Source organism: Cibotium barometz, chromosome 14 (genome assembly GCF_041138505.1).
Source record: "Cibotium barometz isolate CiBa-2024 chromosome 14, ASM4113850v1, whole genome shotgun sequence".
NCBI lineage: Eukaryota > Viridiplantae > Streptophyta > Polypodiopsida > Cyatheales > Cibotiaceae > Cibotium > Cibotium barometz.
Window position 1 is genome coordinate 25,659,997 of NC_141059.1, and position 19,526 is coordinate 25,679,522.

Sequence of the window (19,526 nt, forward strand, 5' to 3'; positions counted from 1 at the left end):
TTCCTGAAGAGATTCTGATGAGGGTGGTGAGGAAGTAGCTAGGTCTGAGGGGGTTGATGGGAGTTTTGCAATCCTGTTGAGCCTTTGAATGATAGGCGGAGGAATTGCTGACATCTGTAAGAAGGTGTAGCAGTGGTAGCATGGGGGTGGGTGTGTCACACTGGACCTTCTACTTTCCTTTGTCCCCGGAGTAATCTTCACTACAGATGTGACCTTAGGTACCCATTCAAGTGTGGGTGACTGTGGTGTGACACGAGGTAGGGGCTTAGGTTGGAGAGGTTTGGGGATCCATATGGTATGATTGCATTTATAGAAATGTTGGGCACAGAGAAGAGGTTTGGGGATCCATATGGTATGATTGCATTTATAGAAATGTTGGGCACAGAGAAGAGGTTTTGGGATACACCTAAAGGTTTAGTGTGTGGGTTTAGGGTTTGGTCGAGGGTCGGAACACCTTGAAGATCATTTAGGTTTGCACGTCGATCCTGTACCCTGTAGGCTTGAGGTTGGCGAATGGGGGGCCTATGCTAGGGACGAGGAGCTCTGGATGCAGGTGAGGGGGATGGTGGGACCTTTTGGGGATCTACAATTGAGATGATGCCTCATAGTAGCCTTGTCCTGCAAGAAGTTGCTTGGGCACCCAGTGGTGGTGAGATATCGAACCATGCGGAGATTTGTACAATGACTTGGCTAGAGGCCAGTTGTAGGGTCGCTGCCATGCATCCTAGTCAATGTTGCATCTGTTATGGCCCATCCACCTCCTGCCTAGGAGGATATCTTCACGCATTGTCCCTGCAGGCATCACACAAAAATTCCCTTCCAAGGGATTATTTTCGATGTGGAATAAAAGTGTGACTATGCCAATGCAATGAACATGTTGTGAGGCAACTGTTGTGACAATGGTTGGGGTTACTTTCAGTGTAGGTTCCTCGAGGGAATGCCATGTTTCATATGACATTAAATTGTAACTAGCCCCTGTATCAACAAGAGGTAATTTTTGGACAAAGCTGGTTGGGGTGGTCATTCCTAACCACAACCAAACTGACTTCACCTCCCAATCTTGTTCTTCTAAGTCAACCACTTGGGCCATATTGACCATGATATGCTTTTGCCTAAGCTTGGCTTGCCTCACTTTGGCCTCTTCTTGTGTAGTTTTTTTCACATCCTCATGGTCTTGCTTTCTTTGTTTTTTATCATGGATGGCTTTTAAGGTGGCCTCTGTGAGAGGTCCGTAGTAGTGTTTGAGTTTGCTACGATTAAAGTAACCAGCCATACCATCAAGTGTTTCAATGCACACAGCGCCTTGTGGTGTTATCTTGGAGATAAAGAAAGGTCATAAACCTTAGAGCTTAAGCTTTTTCTTATGTGTTTTTGTGCTGAATAAGAGGACCATGTCTCCCTCATTCATCTGCTTATCCTTGAGCTGGTCATCAAACCATTGTTTATGCCTTAACTTCTCTACGATCATTCTGCAGACTACAAAGAGGCATGTTTCATTGAGCTCGAAGAGGCGACAGCTTAGCGCGTCTTCGTTGAGTTTTTCATGCACTGCGACACGTAGACTTGGGACTAAGAACTTTATGGGCATGACCGCTTCAGTACCGTAGGTTAAACTGAAAGGGGTAGTGTTGGTTATTTCCTTATAATAAAAAGTTCTATAAGCCCAAAGTGCAGCTGGCCACTTCTGTCCCAATCGTTGCGATAGCTGGCCTCCGCTGTTTTGGTGAGAATGGCACATAGGGTTTTGTTTGTGCTTTCGGCCTGGCCATTCGCTTTTGAGGATAGTAAGGGGAGGACTTCCTGTGGGGGTGAGAAGAAACTCTTGCAAGAGGAATTCGATTACCTCGTTGATGAAATGTGTTCTATTGTCGCTGACAAGCTCAAGAGGGCAACCAAAGCGTGGGATTACCAACTCATAGAGAAATTTAGCCGTCATCAATCGTGCATTAGTAGCCTTGCGGGTTTTGTGTGCTTCTACCCACTTGGTACAGTAGTCCGTGGTGGTAGCAATTATATATTTGGCTTGAGTGTATTTGGTTGTGGGACTGATAGGTCCAACATAATCTATGCCCCACTTCTCGAATGCTTTTAAGGACACGATGGGGTTCAGGGGCATGTGATCCTTGAAACGAGGAATCGTTACACACTCGCATTCATCACATCGTTGGACATACTCAACAAGCGTCAGCCATTAAAGTGGGCCACCATAACCCAGCTATGAGAACCTTACGAGTAGTGATATTTACTGCAAAGTGCCTGCCCAGCACAAGTAGAGTGAGCCTATTCAAGGAGGAAAACATACTCGTCTTCCCAAACACGTCGTCTTAGAATTTTGTCTTTGCCCTTCTTGTAAAGTTGACCCGCAATAAGCTGGTAAGGGGCATCCTTTTTTATTAGACGACAAGCGCGGTCCTTGTTGATGAGAGCATCAACTGGTAAGCCATTGGCTAAAAAAGTGAGCTACATCTTCGGGGCCCATTTAGGAATCAAGCAAAGTTGGAATAGGGGGGCATCTGGTAAATCGTCGTCTACTCCCATTGGTTGTTCACCGTTGGGGATCCTTGACATGTGGTCTCTACAAGAACATGTTGAGAGCCTTTCCTTACCATATTGGTGAAGTCAAACCTCGAGAGTCAAACTCAAGCAAGATAAGTAGCCACCTGGTGATTCTGTCTGTCATACATAGGGCTTATTTACCAGGTACAAGAGGGCTTGATGGTCTACAAAGAAAACAAACTTAGTCACTAAAAGATAATGGCAAAACTTCTTAACCATGTAAACCATAGCTAATCTCTCTCTCTCAGTTGTGGTGTAATTCCTCTCAGCTTTGTTGAGTTGGTGACAAGAAAAACTTATGGAGAAGTCCATCTTGTGTTCGCCTGGTTGGGCTAGTACGCATCCTATAGCAAATGCCGAGGCATCAATGTGGACACGGAAGATGAGATCCTAGTTAGGGGATTTGAGGATTGGAGTGCTTTTTGCCAAGGCTTTTTTGAGTGTGGTGTAAGCTCTTTGGCATTCTTCTATCCACTCGAAAACTATAAGGAGTCCATAGTAAAGGGTCTAGCAATATCAACGTACATAAAAATGAATTGTCGATAATAGCCAACATGTCCCATGAAGCGCTAGACACCTTTGAAGTTTGTGGGTGGGGGCAACTTGAGAATGACCCGCACTTTGCTCTCATCGGTTAAAATTCCTTGCCTGGAGACAATGTGTCTCGGGATCACACCATGTCGAACCTAAAAATTGACATTTGAGAGTGTTCAATGATGAGATGCAATATAACCTACATCTTTCTAGCACTTTGCGTAGACATGCTAGGTGCTCCTTCCAAGAGGAATTGACACAAAGGTCATCCATGAAGACTTCAAGGAACTTCCGAAGATATTTCTTGTAAGCCATACACATCAAGCGTTGGAAGGTTCTGGGGGCATTGATCAACCCGAAGGGCATGATTTGATATGTGTATGTACCCCATTCAGTGGCAAAAGTAGTTTTGTGCTGGTCCTTGGGATTAATTAGCACCTGGTTGTATCCTGAAAATCCATCTAGGAAGCTATAAGCTTCCTATCCCGCTACTCTTTCTAGCACATGTTCAAGATGTTCCTATCCATCAGCGAGTTTAACTAGCAATCGGGTGTTATCCAAGGTAGGTCCCTATTTTTCCCAGCATTGTTTGGTAACAATGCTCACTTCGGCTCCACCATCTAAGATTGCTATGACTTGGTGGCCATCGAAGGTTATCGGCACTGCCGCATTAAGTTCATCACCTTCAAAGTATTTTCTGAGCTTGTTCACTCAAACAGTAGCAATCGGGTGTTATCCAAGGTAGGTCCCTATTTTTCCCAGCATTGTTTGGTAACAATGCTCACTTCGGCTCCACCATCTAAGATTGCTATGACTTGGTGGCCATCGAAGGTTATCGATGGCTTGGTGGCCATCGAAGGTTATCGGCCTGCCGCATTAAGTTCATCACCTTCAAAGTATTTTTTGAGCTTGTTCACTCAAACAGTAGGAGTCCCTTTTACCTTAAGAGGTTTGTGTAATTCTTCTTCCTTAGATTCATCAGAGCTATCGGGCTACATGGTTTTGTGCATGCCTACTCTGAGACGTCCCTCCATCCAGTCTTTCAGGTCGTTCCATAGGCCTGGGCTACCTTGGAGCAAGGTGCCGATAGGGATTTGGACCTAAGAAGAGAGACCTGAAATGTCTCTTGGAACGAAGGTTGTCCTTTGAGGAAGGTCGAGTCTACTTTGTCTTAAGCTTTTTAAAGTATATGGGATGGGAACATGGATTTTTGCATTGGTTTCCCTATGATGTTCATCTCCCAAGTTTCTAAGATATTCCGCTCTCCTGTCTCCTTGCTAGGGGGTAGCTTCTCCTTCTGTTAACGCTTGTGGAAGTTGTTGGTCTAGAACCTCGCAAAGGAATACCTGAGTATCATGCGCATGTCTCTAGTTTGAGACCGATGGGCACGGTTCAAGGTAGGCAATAGGAGGACCAGCTTCCAACTAAGCTTGGCACTCATGAACTAACTCTTGGGTGACTAGGAGTATTTCTTTTTCCTTATTAGGATTTGGATATTCTATAAACTTTTTGGGTAGTTGACGAGTGTCAATGGGTTCTTTGGCTTGGGCGGCGGCATGTAGCATATCTTCTTCTTCAGATGAAGAATTCGAAGGATGAGTTGTTGTGCTGAAGTCAGAACCGCTTTTGATAGTCACTCGGCTCTCTCCCTTTCCAACCTTGGTGGCTTTCTTTTGCGAGTGTCGAGTTACTCGTGCATGTTCACAGGGGCTCTTGCTTGACCCTAATTTTGCGAGGTTGATGCCTCTGCTGCTGCAGCATGTTTTACAACCCTTTATCTATTTTGTAGCCTGGTCACTGCGTTGAGAGGGACTTCTCAAATTAAACCATCACTTCTAACACTCAGCCAGCAGGTTAAGGTTGGTGTTGGGATTAGCTTCATGAGCCTTTCGAGAGGATATTAGTCTCAGCGGACAATCTTTATAAAGGTGATCAATACCACACAACACACACAATGGAGTTGGGGCACCTACAGGGGCACTCACCATACCCTTTCAATTGGGACACTCAACTACTTAGGGAGGTCCACCAGAATTGTAGTACTGTATAGGTGGTCTTTTAGTTGTTTGGTTCATGTCCCTAGCCCGAGGTATCAGGGATGCTAAGTATACAGGGTACATTTGATCACCCTCCCCATGACATAGTGACTTAGGATTTGTGAAGGTGGGCATTTTGGCTCCTGGGTTTCATAAGTGGGAGTTTCCAGGATTTCTCCCTCATTCCCATCCTTAAAGAGTTCTGTCAGGGTTATCTGACAAACTGGTGCGACTTTGGGTAATGGGGACTGAGGTGGGAGAACTGGGGGTGGTGTAAGAGCATTTCTAGTATCCTAAGGATTTCTCTTTGGGCCACTTCTTGGCCAGGTTGAGGTGCGTTATGATGCACTGGAGCTGGCAAAGCAAGTGGTTGCCTGGGGGGCAGAGCTCGTGCTAGAGTAGCCTTGTGGTGATAGCAGTTAGAGATTTCATGATTGCCCCACTTTATAGAGTATGTACAATAGAGGCTTAGTCGGGGTCTTAGATGAGGATACTCGGTGCCAATATGGTTTTCTCGACAGGTCGGGCACCATACGAGTTCCCTTCTAGGATAGAGATGTGGATGGCCCCCTCGATCCCCCGGCTTTGGTTGGTTCTCCATTGCTGGGTCATTTGTTGCATTGGGGCAGTGGCAAATTGCTTGACACTTTGTCCATACTACGTAGACATTTTTGCCTTATCATTAGGCTTTGTGCTGGTGGTCTTGAAGGAGGCCTCTAATGCACCTTCATGGAGTTGTCGGGAACGTGTTCCCTTGAAGTTGTCCTCAAACTTCAAAGCACTCCTGCAGCATTATTCAAAGGAAGTATCATCTAAGGCAAACAAGGAGTTATGTAGGGGAATGTCTTCAAGTCCCTCCAGAAATCTCCCAATTAACCTCTCATCATATAATTTATCTCCGGCGCTACAACGTGAGTGGAGACATCTGACTCTATGAATGTAGCCCCTCATGGTTTCACCCTCATTTTGTTTGACGTTATTCAGCTATTCAATGAGGCTCTCTAAACCATTGGCCAGCTTTGCTATCCAAGGTAAGGCCAAAAGTACCTATCTTAGTCTGGTCATCCATGTGGCCAAACGTTTCACAAATCTGATTAAACATCTCCAGGTGAGTAATGGGGTCACCTATTCCATTGAATTTTGTGATCAATTTAGAGACGTTTGCTGGTTTGGTTCGTTCCTTTTTGGGTTGAACAGGTGCAGGGGAGCGAGCCTACGGCTACCCCCCTCCCTATTTCCATGCCTGCTGGTTGGGGAATGGGTTGTGGAGGAGCAAGTTCAGGTGGATAATAGACCAAAGGAGGTCTTTGCCCTCTGGGAGGACTGGGTTGTGGACCTCATGGTCCTGTTTGGTATACTGGGTGTGCCCCTTGAGGAGGGTATTGCTGATAGATAGGTGGGCCTAGTCTTTGCAATGGGCCTGGGTAAACCCACTTGCTTTGGTATGATGTCTCAGCCTTCGGCAAGATGGACCGGGTTCTTGGTCTAGTGAAGTTTTCGGAGCTCTGAAACGAGTCAGCCACCCCTGACATGTATGGCTCTCTAGTCTTGTAGCTAGGTTTGAGACTAATGGCTCTCCAGTCTTGTAGTAGCTAGGTTTGAGACTAATGGCTCTCCAATCTTGTAGCTGGGTTTGAGACTAATGGCTCTCGCTATGGTCGATTTCTACTCTAAGATCTAGATACGGATTGGGCCCACGTCCATGGGGTTGATCCATATCTCTTACCCCGGGTTACGAATCTTTAGATTGTGTGTTTCCTAAGATAAAATTGCAAAGCCTCGATGCAAGGCTTTGCTATGAATGGGTTGGTGACATGGGGGCTGGGGTTCTGGACAGGTGGTCTGTCCGTACACTATGGTTCAGGCTCGCTTGCCTTCTTTTGGTCTATCCTTCCACTTGACTAAACACTCGTCTTATAGAGTGTTGAGTCCTTTTCTCTTGGAAAACCAAGACTTTTTCTGGTTCGTGTGTGGTAAGGATGGGGGTTTGATAAGTTCTACTAGGATCTCTTGAGTGACGAGATTATCGTCACCACCCAATTTCTTTTTCAGTCTATTGAGAACTTTAGAGCTTTCTGGTAAAGCTAACTTATAAGCAACACTACCTACTTTTTTAAGTATTATGAATGGACCACAATAGCTTGGAGATAGCTTCGTACTTCTCCCTATTTTCAAAGATTTCGGAGTGTTTAAAAACATTTTATCACCTTCTTCAAAGATGATCTTTCTATGATCTTTGTCTGCATAATGTTTAGAATGGTCCCATGTGCTCTCTTAACATTATCTTTAGCGATTTTCGTCATCTCCTAGAGATCTTGAAGAAATTATTTAACCTTTTGTATCTTTTCTTTCTCAAGTCCAATGGCCACTAGGGCTCACGGTTGAAAACCATACATCAACATTAATGGGCTAAATCTTATTGTTGAATGTTTGGCACTATTATAAGCGAATTCCAATAAGGGTAAATATTCTTCCCAATTGGTTTGCTTTTTTCTTACATATACTCTTAGCATGTCTTCCAGGACATGGTTGACTCTCTCGGTTTGACCATCGCTTTGTGGATGTGCAGTCGTACTCATACTTAGCATGGTGTCCAATGTCTTGAACACAACATGCCAAAAACGACTATTAAACTTTGTATCTCTATCACTAACTATATCAGTAGGAGCAGGAAAGCCATATAGTCGATAGATATTCTTAATGAACAGTCGTGCTAACTCAGGTGTACTCACTGTCGTTTTTGTCGAAATAAATCGACACATTTTTGTCAACCTATCCATGACTACCCAAACCAAATTGTGGCCTCTGTTCATTTTAGGTAATCCAACTATAAAGTCCATTAAGATACTCTCCCACTTGCCATTTGGGATCTCTAGTGGACTTAGTAAACCACCTACTTTTAGGCATTCTGCTTTATTGACCTAGCACTTTTGGCATTTTAAGACATAGTCCTGGACGTCCTTACTTAAGCTAGACCAATAAAATTGTCTCTTAACTAGTGCATATGTCTTCCGTATTCCAGGATGACCAACACTTAGACTATCATGACATTCATATAAAATACGGCGCCTAATGTTTGAGTCCAAAGGTATACATACTCTACCTTTGTAAAGTAAGTAACCATTATTATCGATGGAAAATTTCTTCCAATGATTTCTTTCATCTCTCAAGACTTACCGTTAGTGGAAGTGTCTATCTCGTTACAGGGCTATCTTTATTTATTGTCAAGGGATCCCTCTTCTCTATGACACTCCGCATGTGGGCATAATGTGGATCATCAACGCACTTCCCCTTAAGTGATTCCAAAAAATCACTCTTAATTTTAGTAAAACTCAACTCGTTAACCATGGACATGCGACTCAGTGAATCAGCTAACCACATTGTAACGTCCTTTTCTATATCTATGTTGAAAGTTGAACTCTTGGAGCAACTCTACCCATTGAGCTTTGCGTCCTTTCAACTCTCTTTGACGAGATAGCCATTTGATGCTCTCATGGTCAAAGACTATCTCGAATCTATCACCATATAAATAATGCCTCCAGTTCTTTAAGGCGTGAATTATAGCATATAACTCCCTTTCATAAGCTGAATAATTTTGTTGAGCTTTGTCTAACTTTTTACTTTCAAATGCAATAGGTTTCCAATAGCGATAGCTAGAATGTACTCAATCGATAATGAGTGAGTGGAGTACAAACCTGTAGCCCTAGCACTAGGGCTAATGTGGCTGCTAACACACTAAGTGTTGAGATATCGAGCTCATCTAGTGAGGCGGTGGACACTGATGACCCGCTTGGGGGATAGGCCCCACACTTACACCACTGGCATGGTTGGTGAGATCATGGGTGATATGCGGCCAGTGGGATGACAGGCTGTGTGCCAGCCATTCTACTGGCATAGTTATAGCACCAGCTCGTTTAGTTGGGTTCACACTATAGAGAACCCTAGTATGTATTTGGTTGAGTACCTTTTCATATGGTGTACTCTTATCTTTGTATATGGTGTGTTGAGTGTTGCATGAAGAAGAAGATTTTTCAGCCTCTCACCTTGTGTGTTCTCTTTTAAGGTTTTGTGAGTGTGTGTTTGCAAGAGCTCAAGCTCTCTTCTCCCCTGCATCTTTTCTGGCATCAGAGCCTGGTTCATGCTAAGGGCTGAGCTGCAAGCAAGAGAAGCACAGGAAGCGGTACGAGGGTAAGAGCTTCATCTACTCTTCCCTATTTGTGTTGGCAACTACACCCTTGTCAGGAGCTCTACGGGAGGCACCGGAAAACGATCTCTGATTGAGGAGCTTTCTTCACGGGAGTAAAGCTATAGGGTTACTATATTGTCCTATTGGACGTCATTTTTGGGTCGAAAATGCGTTTCGGGCCTCCGTTTTTTGAAAAGCAGGCAATTTCGAGCACTGCGAGTAAGTCATCGATTCTTTACAAAACTCTATTTTTAAGAACTGTAGGAAGACAGATTGGTTGTGCAGACATTGTGTGTGCTGCAAGGAGGTCAACAGTTGCCATTGGGTGTATGTATGCACATTGAGGTCACTGCTTGTGACTGCTTGTGACATTTGAGTGTGTAATATAGTACCACTACAAAAAATACAGCAGTTTGTTCAGGACAAACCAGAGTGCTGTTTCTGGTGGCAAATTTGTGTGTTCGGTAAGATGTCAAATGATGGCATAAACCAAATTGTTGCTGAGAAGCTTGATAAGAACAACTTCCATGCTTGAAGGTTCAGGTTGACAAATTTCCTAATGGGAAAGGATTACTGGGAGTATATAGAAGCATGAAGAGACACTCAAGATACCGGAGATCAATCCGACTGCTGCAAATGTGAAAGAGTTCAAGGATTAGAATCAAGGAGCCAAAAAAAGTTATGTATTGGCTCTCTATCAGTATACAGGACACCATGATTGGGCACATACAAGATGCCAAGTCCCCCAAGGAGGCGTGGGACACCTTGGTAAAACTCTATGAAACGAATACCAAGGCACGAAAGATACAGTTGAAGAATGAACTTTCAGTAGATGATGATGATAAGGTGGAGATTTGTCTAAGTGGTCTCGGGGGCCACAATACAAGGCGTTCAAGACATCTATTTAGACTCAGAAAAACATTTCCAATTTCACAGATTTGGTGTGTATGTTGATTATAGAAGAGAAGAGCTTGAGTGAAGATCAACAATCTTCGCAAAACAAAAACAATTCACAGAGCAACAGGCCTTCTACACAAGTTCAGGAAGAGGACGAGGTCAAGGAGGTCGTGGACGCGGCCAAGGAGGTGGCCGAACAGGTAATCAGAATTATGGGTGGCCAATAGAAAGCAGCAACAACAACAGTCCCAGAATTCACAACAACAACAACACACAGGTGAAAGAGGCCAATTCAGAGGCAGGGGAGTCAAAGAGGTCATGGAAATTGGCAAAGACAGTATAATGATACACGTGGATGCTTTTATTGTGGTAAGCCTAGACATGTGCAGGCAGATTGTTATAAGAAGCAAGTTGACATGCAAAATGGAAAATTGCAGCAAAACAACTATGCATCCTTGAGCAGAAACAATGAGGATAATGAAAGGTTGTTTGTTATGCAGCATGTTGTTAACGCCATGTCTAAAAATGTTGAAGCAGCATATAAAGATGATGTATGGTACGTTGATTCAGGTGCTTCGAACCACATGACAAGTCATGGAGAGTGGTTCAAGGAGATGAAAAACCTTGAAAGACCAGGTTTTGTGGAAACAAGGGATGACACTGCTCATCCAATTGCCCATGTTGGAGATGTGCCATTGTCTATGCAGGATGGCAAAGTGAAGTACCTTACAGGCAGATGTACTTCATGTTCCAAACATAACAAAGAATCTGGTTTCAGTTGGCCAGATGATTGAGCAGGGTTTGCAAGTTTGGTTTAACCCTGATGGTTGTTATGTTGAAGACTTTAAAGACAAGTGCAAGTTGGTTGCAAAAGGAAACAGAGTGGGCAGAATGTTTACATTGAATGTAAACATACTTGAAGTGAGTGCTGCGAAGTTTGCAAATGATTCAGGAATTTTTGTAGACACAGACATTTGGCATAAAATAATTGGACATGTGAATGTGTAGAGAATGAAGTCTATGCAGACTAAAGGAATTGTGACAGGGCTGCCAAAGTTTAAAGTTAAAGGTATGTAGAAAATATGTGAAGCATGCCAATTTGGAAAGCAAACAAAGCATGTATTTCCATGAGACAGAAATGTGAGCAGAATTGCACTAGATATTGTGCATTCAGATGTATGGGGTCCTTCATGTGTATGGGAGGCTACAAGTATTATGTGACATTTATTGATGACCACACAAGGAAAGTGTGGGTATACTTCATGAAGGAGAAGAGTGAGGTGTTAATTCATTTTCATAATTTTAGAGTTATGGTTGAAACGCAAACAAGGAAATATATAAAGTGCCTAAGGTCAGATGGAGGGGGAGAGTACTTCTCCAATGAGTTCTCTGAATTTTTGAAGAAGAATGGTATTCGGAGACAGTTTACATACAGATACACTCCGCAGCAAAATGGAGACAGTTTACATACAGATACACTCCGCAGCAAAATGGAGTTGCTGATGAGCGAAAAAATAGGCACATTGCTGAGATTACGTGAACATTGATGGGAGAGGAGAATATGCCACATAGAGGCTGTTTTTACAGTAGTTTACATCATGAACAGGACTCCAACTGCAGCCATACATGATGTAACTCCAAAGGAGAGGTTTACTGGCAAAAAACCTGATTTGTCTTATCTGAAAGTCTTTGGGGATGCGTTGCATATGTGCATGTGCCAGATGAGCTGAGAACTAAGCTGGATCCAAAAGCTGAAAAATGTGTGTTTATTGGGTATTCCCTTGAGCAAACCCTTGAGCAAAAGGGATACAGGTGTTATAACCCTGCTACACGTGAGTTGAGGGTAAGCAAGGATGTTGTTTTTGATGAGATGAGTAGCTGGTATGCTGCTGAAAAAGAAGCTATTGGGGCTGATTTGAGTGGAAATGTGGTTGTACAGGATGCAAGTCAACAATCACAGTCTTTGAGTGGACCAAGAGAGTCCTCATCTAGTGGTTCAATTGATAGACCATGGAGTGGGTGGCAGGCTGTGTCATAATACCAGTCCTGCAAATGTGATTAGTACATCACATAAAGGCAAAGAGAAAGTGGCTGAGCCCCTTAGTATGCCTGACATTTCTGCAGGGCATTCTCATGTTGATGGAGAGTCTAGTGGCTCAGAGATGAGTCTTGATGAGGATCTTGGGATACCAGCTACTATGAGAACATCTGGTGTAAAGAAGGCTATGGAAGCCATGAATGCAAAGCTGCGAAGATCTGGGAGAGTGAAGAATACTGTGCCAGAGGTTTACCTATGATGGTTATGTGGCACATCACTATGTATACATGGCAAAAGTTGTACAGGTTGTAGAGTCCACATGCATTGATGAGGCTATTGGAAATGTGTGTTGGGAGAAAGCTATGGATGAGGAGATGGATGCACTATATGGAAATGAGACTTGGGATTTAGTGCATTTGCCTGAAGGCAAGAAAGCCATTAGATGCAAGTGGGTATACAGAGTAAAACATAATAGTGATGGAAGCATAAGCAAGTACAAGGCTAGATTGGTAGCCAAAGGATATGCATAGACATATGGCATTGATTATGAGGAAACTTTCAGCCCAGTTGCCAAGATGGCAACAGTGAGAGTTATGATAGCAGTGGCTGCGTCAAAGCAATGGTCTTTACATCAGATGGATGTAAAGAATGCATTCTTGCATGGGCAAGCACCAAGAGCATGGTCTGACAAGATTTCTAAATATCTTGTCACTATTGGCTTTCATGTAGCCAATGTAGATTTCTCGCTGTATGTGAGACACAGTGATAGAGGGGTTGTGCTTGTTGTCATCTATGTAGATGACCTGATCATTACGGGGGACCATGATGCAAAGATCTTTGATGTAAAGATCTTGCTTAGACAGAAGTTTGAGATGAAGGATCTCGGGGAGCTCAGATATTTCTTGGGCATTGAGGTGATTAGGTCACCACATGGTATTGGATTACTGCAGAGACAGTATGGCTTGGACATGTTGTCCAAGTATGGTATGACAGGGTGTAAGCCTAATCTCAGCGCCATTGGATAAGAATGGCAAGTTGAGTGCAAATTCAGGAGAGATTTTAGAGGATCCTACTATGTATAGACGCATAGTTGGAAGCTTCATCTATATGACAATCACGAGGCTAGATTTGAGCTATGCTATTGGGTCAGTTTATGCAGGTTCCTCGTCGGAAGCCGCATTTGGATGCATTGAGATGCATACTGAGGTATGTGATGTCTACTTTGCATTGTGGACTATTTTATAAAACTAGGACAGAGATATGTGTACATGGGTACACAGATGCTGATTGGGTTGGTAGTATCTCAGATAGAAGTATCTCAGATAGAAGATCTGCTAGTGGCTTCATGTTTTCGTTGGGGAGTGCTGCTATGACTTGGAGCAGTAAGAAGCAACCTACGGTTTCTCTCTCCAGTATAGAGGCTGAGTATAGAGGTGATGTGCTATGGCAGCATGTGAGGTAGCTTGGTTGAGAAAGCTACTTGCAGATTTGGGTAGTGGGATAGACAAGTTGTCATTTTTTGTGACAATATTAGCAGTATACAGTTGGCCAGGAACCCAATTTTTCATGCTCGCACAAAGCATATAGAAGTCCACTACCATTTTGTCAAAGAGAAGGTTTTGGCAGGAGACGTTGACCTTGTTTATGTCAGCACACAGGATCAGGTCGCTGACATCTTCACCAAAGCATTGGGTACAGAAAAGCTTGGCAGATTCAGGGCTTCGCTTGCTATACATGAGATGGAGTTGAGCTCAAGGGGAGTGTTAAGATATCGAGCTCATCTAGTGAGGTGGTGGACACTGATGACCCGCCTGGGGGATAGGCCCCACACTTACACCACTGGCATGGTTGGTGAGATCATGGGTGATATGCGGCCAGTGGGATGACAGGCTGTGTGACAGCCATTCTAGAGACTGGCATAGTTATAGCGCCAGCTCATTTAGTTGGGTTCACACTATAGAGAACCCAAGTATGTATTTGGTTGAGTACCTTTTCATATGGTGTACTCTTATCTTTGTATATGGTGTGTTGAGTGTTGTGTGAAGAAGAAGATTTTTCAGCCTCTCACCTTGTGTGTTCTCTTTTAGGGTTTTGTGAGTGTGTGTGTGCTTGCAAGAGCTTAAGCTCTCTTCTTCCCTACATCTTTTCACTAAGGATGTGTTCATAGGGAAAAAACCCTCTCCCACCACAGGGTAAAAGTACTCGTGATCACCTTTGTTCACACCTGAACTTCTCAGAGGCAGAAGGCTAACAAACCCCCTTGAAGTGAACGCGGATACAAGCTGTAGAAAACTACCCTGGTAGAGGTAATAAGTTTAGAGCTTGTCAAAAAGCTTCAAAATTCTCCCTGGAAAGGGGCTTGGTAAATCCATTTGTCACATTGTCCTATGTCGACACATAGGTCAAGGCTATCTCTCTAACCTGGAGCCGTTCCCTGACATAGTGATAATGCACCTCGATGTGCTTTGTCTGTGCATGAAAAACTGGATTCTGCACAACTACTAATACGCTCTGACTGTCAATGTAAAGGGTGGTAGCAGACTGCTATCTGATACTAAGATCAACCAAAAGACAGTGGAGCCAGACACACTCCACAGTAGCTATGAAGATTGCCCTGTATTCAGCTTCACAATTGAGCGTGGCTACTATCGGCTGCTTCTTACTGAGCCATGAGATGCATGAGATGCCAAGAAGGAAACAATATCCATTGGTTGACACTCTTGTGTCGGAACATCCTGCCCAGTCATTGTCCATGTAGGCAGACAAGCACAAAGAAGACGCACTGCTATAAAACAATGCATAATGTTGAGTGCCTCAAAGATAGTGGAAGGCACGCTTCATTGCTTGCCAATGCCAAGTGCTGGCACAATGCATAAACCTGCTCAATTGTGACATTGCATACTGAACATGTAGATGGGTATTGCACAAATATATAAGGCATCCGACAACTTGCTCATAGGTGGCTACATCAAAGGGCTCAGAAGAGTCCTTAATTGACAGTTGGAGACCAAGTTCCACAGGAGTAGAAACAGGTTTGCAATCTGTTATTTGAAATTGTTCGAAGAGATTCTGAATGTACCTTCTTTGAGATAACATGATGCCCCGCTCAGTCGGAACAAATTGGATACCGAAATAAGAATGAAAAAAACCCATGTCAGAAACATCAAAATGTATCCTACATGTCAGTGCAGTGTGCCCCTTTTCAGGGCCTATCACACAAGCAAATCATCTACATAAAGATTGAGGATAAGGAGATGATTCCCTTGTTTGTAGACATAAAGAGTGCTTTCAGTGGGGCTATTCTGAAACATTCAAGAGAGCAGGTATGCATGTATCTTCTGATACCCAACAAGCATGAGGAGCCTATTTAAGGCCATATAGTGCTTTGCTCAATTTGCATACCTAATTCTCTGCACCCTGTTGAACAAAGCCAGGAGGTTGTGTGACATAAACCTCTTCCTACAAATCACCATTCAGAAATACAGTTTTGACATCCAATTGATGCATGTTCCTACTTTTATGCTCAGCCAATGCAACCATAGTCTAAATGGTCATCATACATGATGTAGGTGGAAAAGTCTCATCATAGTCAATTACTTCCCTCTGGGCATAGCCCTTGGCAACTAATCGAACCTTATACCAATCAACGGAGCCATCAGGCTTCCATTTCGCCTTAAACACCCACTTTGGTGCCTATAGCATGCTTGCCGTGGTGGCAGGCAAATCACATAACTCCCATGTATCATTTCTACTTAAACACCCACTTTGGTGCCTATAGCAGCGGCTTGGCGATAGGCAAATCACATAACTTCCATGTATCATTTTTGGCAATGGTGTCCAACCGTGAACGCATGGCTAAAACCTTTCTCTTAATTAAACATTAAGACTTTAAGGAAAAGCTTGATTTGACAGGCGATTCCTCCGAGATATTTTATTCTAACGTAGTCAAGGTCTTCACTAACCAAACTGATCCGACTGAACCCGTAAGTCTCATGGTCAGATCAAGGAAGAGACTTGGACTTGGATCATAGAGTCCAACACTTTTTTCCTCATCAAGAGGCACAACCGTTGATTCTTTTCCATAGAACAAGGGTTATCCGGGATTTACTTCAACTATCGTGATTTAACAGAATTGAGTCTCATTTTAGGGATCCATCAGTCTAGCCTAACCCCATCCAATCCCATGGGTTAGCCAACCGCCCCCAACCATTGTAGTGATAAGATCCATTTAGGAATTTGGTTATGTTTGGGTACTAGGGAAAAGAGTTCACATGCCTCCTAGCCGGCGCTTCAAGCAAACTTCAAGATAGTCACACCACTTACACACCCAATATGAAATTGCATATTTCACAGATTCAGCTATCTTTAAAACAATCTTTTCATAGATTCAGCTATCTTTAAAACAATCTTTTAATGAAACCATAGTATCACTGATCATAATCCTCCAAAATATCTAGCTTGAATTCCAATTTACAATCATTCCTTCATCGGTGTACCTATGGCATCATTGGCAACCAGAATGCTCACCACCTGTTCACTCAGGGGCCTTTTCAATAGTTCCTAGCTCATAGTACCCGAAAATATAATCACATAAGAAAATCCAAATAGACTCTCCATTGAAGATCAGCAAGATCAACCAACAGATCCATATAAAAGAGCCATGGACTCATCCGTTGAGGACCAGCAAGGCTAATCAACCAGATCCATGCCCGAGTTCAAAAAACAACTCTAACACCTTGTTCCATTTTCTTCCTCGACGCACGCGTGGGTATCTTTGGTGACCGAAAGCCCGAGCACCATATGGTCAGCACCCTCTAGGCTCCTTCGCAGGTCACCTAGCGCTTCACTCATAGGCCACTTCCTTGGTTCCTCATCCACCATACCGGAAGCTCACCATTTAAATCGAACCGAGGCTGGTCAAGACCTCGGCCGACCTTGCTACTACGCGAGACATCCTCCATTGACTCTCCGTCTCAGATGTTGCAACTTTATCACTTAGGTGTCCCACGACCTCATTCACAAGATGGTCAAAATGCTTCCCCAGCATTCTTGACATAAGACAATCATTTAAAAACATGTCATATATACAGTTTCTAACAAACTCTCATCTTTCCACATTGTTCCACATCATTTCTCATTATTTCACATTCTTCTAAATCAATTCACTTTGCTTATTCCTCATCCAGTCATATCTATTCTCAAGAGAGAGAGAGAGAGAGAGAGAGAGAGAGAGAGAGAGAGAGAGAGAGAGAGAGAGAACAAAGATGATATATATATATATATATATATAGAGAGAGAGAGAGAGAGAGGGAGCTACCGACTATTTCATAAGAGAGAGAGAGAGAGAGAGAGAGAGAGAGAGAGAGAGAGAGAGAGAGAGAGAGAGATTACCAGCTATTTGATGAAAGAGAGAAAGAGGAAGACTAAAAAAGAAAGAGAGGAATATAGATAGATAGATAGATGGAGACAAAGAGAGAGAAATATATATATATATATATATATATATATAGAGAGAGAGAGAGAGAGAGAACGCGCGCTTAGGAGATGCCAAACCCACAAAACATCATTGTGCCGTTTGCATGAGCGACGCGTAAGGGCCGTTTGCGAACAGGTGTCATTCATGCACCCCCCCTCTGCATGCTGAAGCTTCCATCTCCCCTCCTCTGTTTACCATCTCTGGTTTTCCTGCTGAGTTGTTCTTCGCTTTACCCTCTCCCCCCGAGAGGGGGGAACTCTGTGAAGTGATGTCTCTTCAGGACATCGTCCTCGCTGGTGCTTCTTCGTCCTCTCACGCCATACGCGAAGGTGCTGGTCCTTCATCCCTGGTCCTCCATCAAGCGCCTACGAGGCTTCTCAGTGGCTCACTCTCCGCTAACAAGTCTTCTGCTCCGCTCCCCCATCAGCAAAACGGTTCTGGAGGCCGCAGTGATTCTGAAGGAGCTCATGGGTCGCATCGTGATGTCACCCCTCAGGGGCATCTTGGCCCTGCTATCAATGGTCACCCGGCTTTGTTTGCTGATGCGGTCCGGCTCCCTACAGCAGCACGGTCGTTCTCAGGTCATGGTCAATCTTCGTTCCCCCCAGGTTTGATCCTCTGATTACTATGTCGCAGAACCCGACATTTGAAGAAAAAACTGGTGAGTTTGATGTTGATTCAGATGGCGCTGTAATATGTGATGATGAGGAGTTGGCGGCATGGCAAGAACACGTGTCATCCCATGCTTTGATAGGTCTTTGTCATGGGGCGAGACCCCCGGTTGATACTCTGAAATTTTGGATTAAATCTAACTAGGAACAGAAAGGGATTAAGGTAGCTTCTGTTCAGCACCTTACTAATTCTTACTATATGTTCCACTTTGAGGATCTTGTAAGTGCTTCTTCTGTTATCAACAGCGGCCAGTGGATAATTAGAAACACCCCCCTTTCGTTCTTTAGATGGTAAGACTCCTTTGATCCCAAAGGCCCCAAACCCACCAAAATCCCTGTCTGGGTGGAATTGACTGATATGCCCACTAAGTATTCCATATGGGCCAAGAGGATTGGGGGTTCTGTAGGAAAAGTTCTAGGTCAAAAACCCTTTCAAGTCGTCAATCCCCAATGGGCGCATCAAATGCTAATTGAAGTAGACACCGCCAAACCCCTTAAAGAGAAAGTCCCCTTGAAAAACAGAGAGGGCCAGATTATTTATGAGCAAACCCTGACCTATAAGAACCTTCCGAACGCCTGTTTTAACTGTAACAAGCAAGGGCATTCGATCAGGGACTGCTCTGAGCTCCAGCATCCGGTCGTTAGTGATAAAACCCCGGCCAAAGAGGAGACCTTTGTTCTGCCCCAGAAAAAACATGTTTCCAAGTTTAAAAACAACAAAGCTAATTGGCATATCCTAGCCAACAGATTTGCCCCCCTCCTTGCAGAGGTGCAAGATGGCCTAGGCATCCAGTTTCAGGGCAAAGAGGCCCCGACCTCAACCCTTTTAGGTGCTGATCAACCTTCCCCGGGAAGGGTCCCTAACAAAGACCGAGTGATTTTCAGCCAAGATCTTGATTCCCCTATGGAATCAGATGAGGATTTTATTGACAAAACTCAATGTATAGATGAAGCTTTCAAAGCCCAACTTGATGAAGAAGATGCTGCCATGATGAAGAGGATGTCCCTCTCACCTATGAAACATCACGAGGAGGGTGACTTCTCTCCCCTTCTCTTGGGTTCAAAAATGAAGAGGAAAAAGGACAAAAGTCAAGAAGCCCTTAGAACCTCCGTGTCCGCGGGTAAACCTTCC